The sequence below is a fragment of the Geotrypetes seraphini genome, chromosome 1 (genome assembly GCF_902459505.1).
Source record: "Geotrypetes seraphini chromosome 1, aGeoSer1.1, whole genome shotgun sequence".
NCBI classification, from domain to species: Eukaryota; Metazoa; Chordata; class Amphibia; order Gymnophiona; family Dermophiidae; genus Geotrypetes; species Geotrypetes seraphini.
The window spans coordinates 42,998,053-43,004,905 of record NC_047084.1 but is presented as its reverse complement, the minus strand read 5'-3'; positions in this window follow the sequence as shown (position 1 = coordinate 43,004,905).

Sequence of the window (6,853 nt, the reverse complement as noted above, 5' to 3'; positions counted from 1 at the left end):
CAAAGACAACCCCAGCTTAAACAAAACGTGCGCCTCCACTGGAAGCCAATGCAACTCACAGTAGAAAGGAGTCATATGATCAAATTTCTTTAGACCATAAATTAATTTGACCTCTGTATTTTGAATCAGTCTAAGCCTAGCCATCTCTTTCTTGGTGTTTCTTCTATCATTTTATCTTGTTTTCTTGCATTTCCAGACTCTCTCTTTACATTTCCATCTCATTCAATACAGGTTCCTCCACTGTGGCCTCATTCAAACATTGTGGCTGCTGTGACACCTTCCTCCTGTATTCCTCTGTGAATCTCTCAACGCTGAAGACTTTCTTAGAGATCAGTCTTCACAAGTGACCCTTGAGGTTAATTCCCTTCTATCTAGCCCAAGGCGGAGATTTTTTTGGCTCTTCAGCCAACCATGAACAGGGCATTGCTTTGGTAGGATTTTTCTGCTCTTTCTTTTTTCTTCCCGGTGTTAAGTACTTCTGCAACCACAGTATGGCTGGGAAACATCGTGTCACTAAAGCTGCAGCTCAGGTTACAGCTTCTGTCTCTGTGCAGACAGAAAATGTTACCCAGGAAGAGGGAGTGGTTTCATGTGCAAGCTGTCTTCAGTTTGAATCCCTCATGAAGGAAGTAAAGGAACTGAGAGGAGGTGGCAAGACTGAGAAGCATCTGTGAGAATGAGGTACATCAATGAAATGGTTCATGAGGTGTCAAAGATTTCCAGCAGTAGGGATGAAGAGGCTGCGCTGAGAAAAGACAGCTGGATTCAGATTATGGAACCTTGTAAGACTGGTACTGTGACTCCACCTGCCCTTGAACTGAAGAACCAGTATGCTGCCCTGATAGTGGACGAGATGAAAGCATCCCAGGGAGAGAAAGGACCAAGGCTTGCAATTCCCAAAATTGCTGGATCCATGACCACTAGGAGGCGTAAGGTAGTGGTGGTTGGCGATTCCCTTCTGAAGAGTACAGAAGCGTCCATCTGCAGACCAGACATGATGTCCTGGAAGGCATGCTGTCTGCCTAGTGCCAAAATCTATGTTATGGAGAGATTGCCAAGACTCGTCAAGCCTGATGACTATTATCCGATGCTGCTCATCCACAGTGGAACTACGGTAATGATACTGCCAGGTACCCTACGAATGTATCAAACGTGACTTCATGGTTCTGGGAAAGAAGGTAAAGCAGGCGATATTCTCTTCCATCCTCCCTGTCGAGGGTAAGGGCCAGGTCAGAGAAGCATGCATCCTGGAGATGAATGTGTGGCTACATGGATGGTGTAGTCAACAGCGTTTACGTTTCCTGGACCATAGGATGAATTTCCAAGTGCTGCTGAGTAGGGATGGTATACATCTATCAAAAAAGGGAAGGTCTTTGGTAGCAGGCTGGCTATCTATTGAAGAAGGCTTTAAACTAGAAGTGATGGGGCAGGGTGATCAAAACCTCAGCTAAGTAAATCACTGAATACCTCTACAAGGATAGGAAAAGGGGGCAATGTCTGGAAAGCAGTATATACTAAAGCTCGAATTATGGGAAATAAGATTCTGGATCTATAAGCTGTGATGGAAGGTGAGTTGGATTTAGTGGTGATCATGGAGACATGGTTCACAGAGAACCATTACTGGGATGTAGTCATACTGGGCTATAATCTGTTCAGGAAAGACACGGTAGAAAGAAAAGGAGGGGGAGTAGCATTATATGTTAAAGATCATATTACAGCCACACAATTACAGGATCTGCAGGGCAAGGAAGAGGCACTGTGGATCAATTTGGAAAAAGGGAATGTTAAATATATTTACATTGGTGTGATATACAGGCCTCCTTCAAAGACAAAAGAGATTTAACAGTAGACATTCAGAATATATCTAAAAAATTGGAAGTCTTACTAATAGAAACAATAGTAAGAACATAAGAATAGCCGCTGTTGGGTAAGACCAATGGTCCATCATGCCCAGCAGTCCGCTGATGCGGCAGCCCTTGGTCAAAGACCAGCACCCTAATTTTAATATGCCAGATGTTGACTGGCGTATCCTATTGTGGGGTCTTCTAGGAGTAGGGAGATCCTGGATTCTCTACAAGGAGAACTGTTCCAGCATATGGTAATGGAACCCATGCGGGATGAGGTCATACTGGACTTAGGGGTCCTTTATCCTTTTATCAAGCTGCGCTAGCAGGGTTAGCGCGTCGGACATTTAATCACACGCTAACCCCTGCGGCAAGCAAAAAACTAACGCCTGGTCAATGGAGGCGCTAGCGACTAGCACGGCAGGCAGTTTAACGCACGGTATTCCACACGTTAAACCCCTACTGTGCCTTAATAAAAGGACCCCTTAGTGCTTACAAACGGGGAGTGTGTCTGATGTTACAGTGGGTGATCATTTGGCATCCAGTGATCACAGCATGGTACAGTTTAATATTAAGACAGACATAGAGAGGGATCATTCAAAAGTAAGGATTCTAGACTTTAAAAAAAAAAACAACTAACTTTATTCAGATGGGGGATTACGTCAAAAAATTGTTGTCTGGATGGGAATGTCTGGAAGGAATAAAAACATCTGATTGAGTGGGAAAAGTGAAATGAATCAAATTGAAAAATCAATTCAATAGGCTGAATCAAAATTGAAAAAGTTTTCCCTGAAATCAGGCAGCACTACTTTTTAACAATAAAACGTCCATTTCAAAATCTCTGCTACTTGAAACTCGGGGTACTCGCTGAAAATTTTTCAATGTAGAGGGTACTTGTCTTGAGCAAACTGGGAAACACTGTTCTAGACTAGAATTCTTCAATGCAAGGCTCAGGAGCCAATGGCAGCTTCTGGAGACCTCTGGGACAGCCCCCATCATCATTTTGATTTGTCTTCACTACAAGTTTGAGAAGAAAGGCAGAATGTGGAGGAAAGAGCTGCCTGCTTGAAGGCAAGGAATTTCCTTGAGGATATCCACAATTAAATATCTGAAAGTGGGCAGGTGAGAGATGGATGCTATTGATACAAACTGGCCAGCAATGTTAGAGGCCTGCAAGGGGAAGATACTTGGTGTCTCTCCTTAAGCTCATTTGGATTCAAAGTGGCACTGACTTAAAATCTAGTGAAGACCAATATTCGAGGACATGATTGTTTCTAACCCTAATCTCTTACACAGCTGGGAGTAACTGTGGACTCTGATGCACTGTTCCCTCTAAACCAGTGGTCTCAAACACGCAGCGCGGGGGCCACATGCGGCCCCCCGCCAGGTACTAATTTGAGGCCCTCGGTATGTTTATCATAATCACAAAAGTAAAAAAAAACAGTTTCTTGATCATATGTCTCTTTAGCTATAAATTACAATATTATTATTAAGATTTACTATGTTACTAAGCCAAAAGGAAAGATTTATAAACTATAAAAAGTTTTACCTCATTCAAAATTGTCATTTCTTTAATAAGACATTAATTATTTTTTTTCTGAGGCCCTCCAAGTACCTACCAATCCAAAATGTGGCACTGCAAAGGATTTGAATTTGAGACCACTGCTCTAAACTGAGTAGAGGTCCTGCAGCAGCATTTTTACCAGTGTGCTTGAAAATTTTCTGTTCCCTGGAGTCCTGCACAGCTCACCTGCACCTCACTACTGAAAATGTGATAGTGAAACACCCTCCCCCCCCCCAATTAGCAGGACTTTAAGCGGAGGACTCTCACTCAGCTTAGAGGAAACAGTGTTTTGATGGTACCACAAATGCTTGGGCTGGTTATATAAAAACATGTTTTAATGGGACTAATTTGTAGTCTGTAATGCAAGCTTCTGCTATTGGCTTTCTTGAGTACTCCAATATCCTTTATGTAGGGCTTTGTCTAATTATTGGGAGACTGCAAGTTGTCCAAATGCTGCTGCAGTGTGATTGAATGTCAATGATGAAACAAGAGTCCCTTAGGTTCTGAATAAACTGCACCAGCTTCCAATTCGAGAGCAAGTGCAGTTGAAGTTGCTGGGTTTTGAGATACTACCAAGTAGTGCTGTCCGATTCAGGAAAAAATATTTTGATTCGATTCAGCCTACTAAATCAATTTTTCAATTTGATTTTCCTGCCCAATTGGGTATTTTTTTTCAGACATCTTGGTGGGTTTATTTTATATCCTCTTCACCCCTTCTATAGCCTCTTCACCCCCCCTTTGCCCTCTCCTACCCACACTGGCACTGTGATGTAAACAAAATAAACAAACAAAAAAGACCTTTCCCCTCTCTGTTAAATCCTAGCTCACATTCGTGGTTCAAATCTGACATATTGTAAAACAGAAAATAAAATTATTTTTTCTACCTTTTGTTATCTGGTCATTATTAAATGATTCTCCAAACTCTTGTGAAACACACTGAAATCTTTAAGACTTGGCTAAAACACAAGTCTTCAACAACCCAAAACAGGTAGTATAGAGAGGTAACAGGGGGTCTCAAGCGTTCACAGCTATAAGCTTGACACTTTAGCTATCCTGTGTCTTTGAAATTTGCAGCCTCTTCTTCAAATTTGTTAATTTGACTTTGCAGTGTTGGCGGCGTAAATAGTGCTGTCTTCTTTGCTTTTCCTGATGAAGCCCCTTTAAAAGTGATAGGAGTGAAACGGAGATCTTCCGTCGTTAAGAATATATATTAAAGCTAAGTACTGCATAAGAGTATTGCATAAGAAATTAAGATCACTAAACCAGTTAAAAGTATAAAAATTTAAAAAATCATTTCAAAGAGAATGTATGGGCCCAATGATAGCTCACGCTGTAGTTATTAGCCTTGAAAAGAATGTCGGGCTTATAGCTGTGAGCGCTTGAGACCCCCTGTTACCTCTCTATACTACCTGTTTTGGGTTGCTGAAGACTTGTGTTTTAGCCAAGTCTTAAAGATTTCAGTGGTCATTATTAAAATCATGTTGGTCCCAGGCTCTGGTTGTCTTCTGATAACTTGCTTGTCAGGGTCTCCTGCCCTTTTGTCATTTCCTTCTTTCTCTGTACTAACCATCCATCTTCCATCTCTGTCTTCCCCTTCCCTCCCCAGAGGTCTGGCATCTTTCCTTTTTTCATCTCCCCATCCCCATCCCCAGATCCACCATCTCTCTTTTTCTCAACTACCCTTTCATCCAGCATCTCTCCCTCCTTCCCCACCACCCCAGGGTCCACCAGCTCTCCCTTTCTCCTCCCAACTACCCTCCTATCCAGTATCTCTATCCCCCACCCCCTCTCCACACTATCCCTTGTGTCCAACTTCTCTCCCTTTCTGTTCCTTCCCTCCCTAAATCCCATTGTTCACCATCTCTCGCCCAGTCTGATCCTTCATCATTTTCAAGGAAGCACGAGATCCAGATTTTTACCCAGTACTCCACTCTTTGTTCCCGTCCCGTTCTCACTAGTTTCTCTTGCTGTCTCTTTTTAACATTTCTTCTTCCCCCAACCAAACTCCAGCAGTTTCTCTGACTAGCTCCCCACAGGTCAATCTCTATCCCTCCAGCCTGTCTCACTCATCTGGGCCCAGCAGTTTCTCTGACTAGCTCCTGTCCCTAAAGGTCAATCTCTTTCCCTCCAGCCTGTCCCACTCATCTTGGCTCACTCAAATGTTCAGAACTCTATTCTCCCATCCACCGCGGGATCCTTTACTTGCTCGCTGCACTTTCACTCTTGGGGTCGTGCAGGAAGCGTGAGTGAATCAAACACGATGCCTTCAGCGGCCCCGAAAGCCTATCACTCAGCTAGTTTCCTGTCCCTGCATAGGCTAGAATTCTCCCAAAGATGCACAACATGGGAAGTCTTTCATCCATTCCGACCCCATGACAGTTGTCGATGGAACACTGATCTCTCCATTAGCTGTTGTTCCGCTCTACCCAAACCTGTTCCTTACTCTGCACAGTACACAAATTATGACTTCCACAGCGCGTAAACCCTGCCAGGAAACCAAACCCCGCTCTAAAATTCGAAAGGCAGCCTTCTCTATGGTCAGACGCTGTAACAGAGGAAAAACTTCTGGGGCTCACGAAGGCGGCGTGTTTGTAACGCTGCCTGCAGCCCCGACAGTGAACACGTACAGTGCTGTTGTGGAGCTAGCAGGGTAAATAAGTACCAGATCCTGGGGGTGGGTGTATGTGGAATAGAACTCCAGACAGGTGTGTGGCGGGTCTTGCATTGAAGATGACTGGCATAGCCTCATGCATTACCGAATCGGCGAGGCTGATTAAAAAAAAAAAAAAAAAAAAAAATCGATTCAAATGATTCACCCAAAGTGAATCAGTGAATCGATTCTAATCACAAATCGGGCAGCACTACTAGCAAGACAACCTGCTTATTTTGAAGAGAAGACCCATCGGACCACTGTATTCCAGTCAAAGCTGCACGTTGAATTTTCCAGCTAGATAGTTGGTGCAGTTGAAGATAGCAGCTTTTCTAATCATAGCTCAAGGGATGTGGAATAAACTTGCTTGGTATTCAGGGGTGACTAGATTAATCTCTTTCCATAAGAAATTAAATATTTTGCTCCTTCCTGTTCAGGTGTGGCAAATACTTTTTTTTATTATTATTTAAACGCAGTGTACTGTAATTGAACTGGTTCTTCACTGCCCTGATGGAGACCATTTGAAAGGGAAGGGGTAAAACGCGGACCTCGCGGACGCGAGGTCCGTAAGGTCCGCGTTTTACCCCTTCCCCATTTGAAAGCTGGCTCTAGAAGTATGTGTTTAGTACAATAAACAGATACTAACAACTTTTGATCTTTATTGTTGCAGCTCTAAGCGACAAAGGCGGACTCGCACAGCTTTAAACGCAAAAATCTGCACTCGGATCATAAACTTCATTCTGTATGTTTGTGAGCCACAAAAGAAAAAGTTTACAAAGTATTATGCCCTTTTCT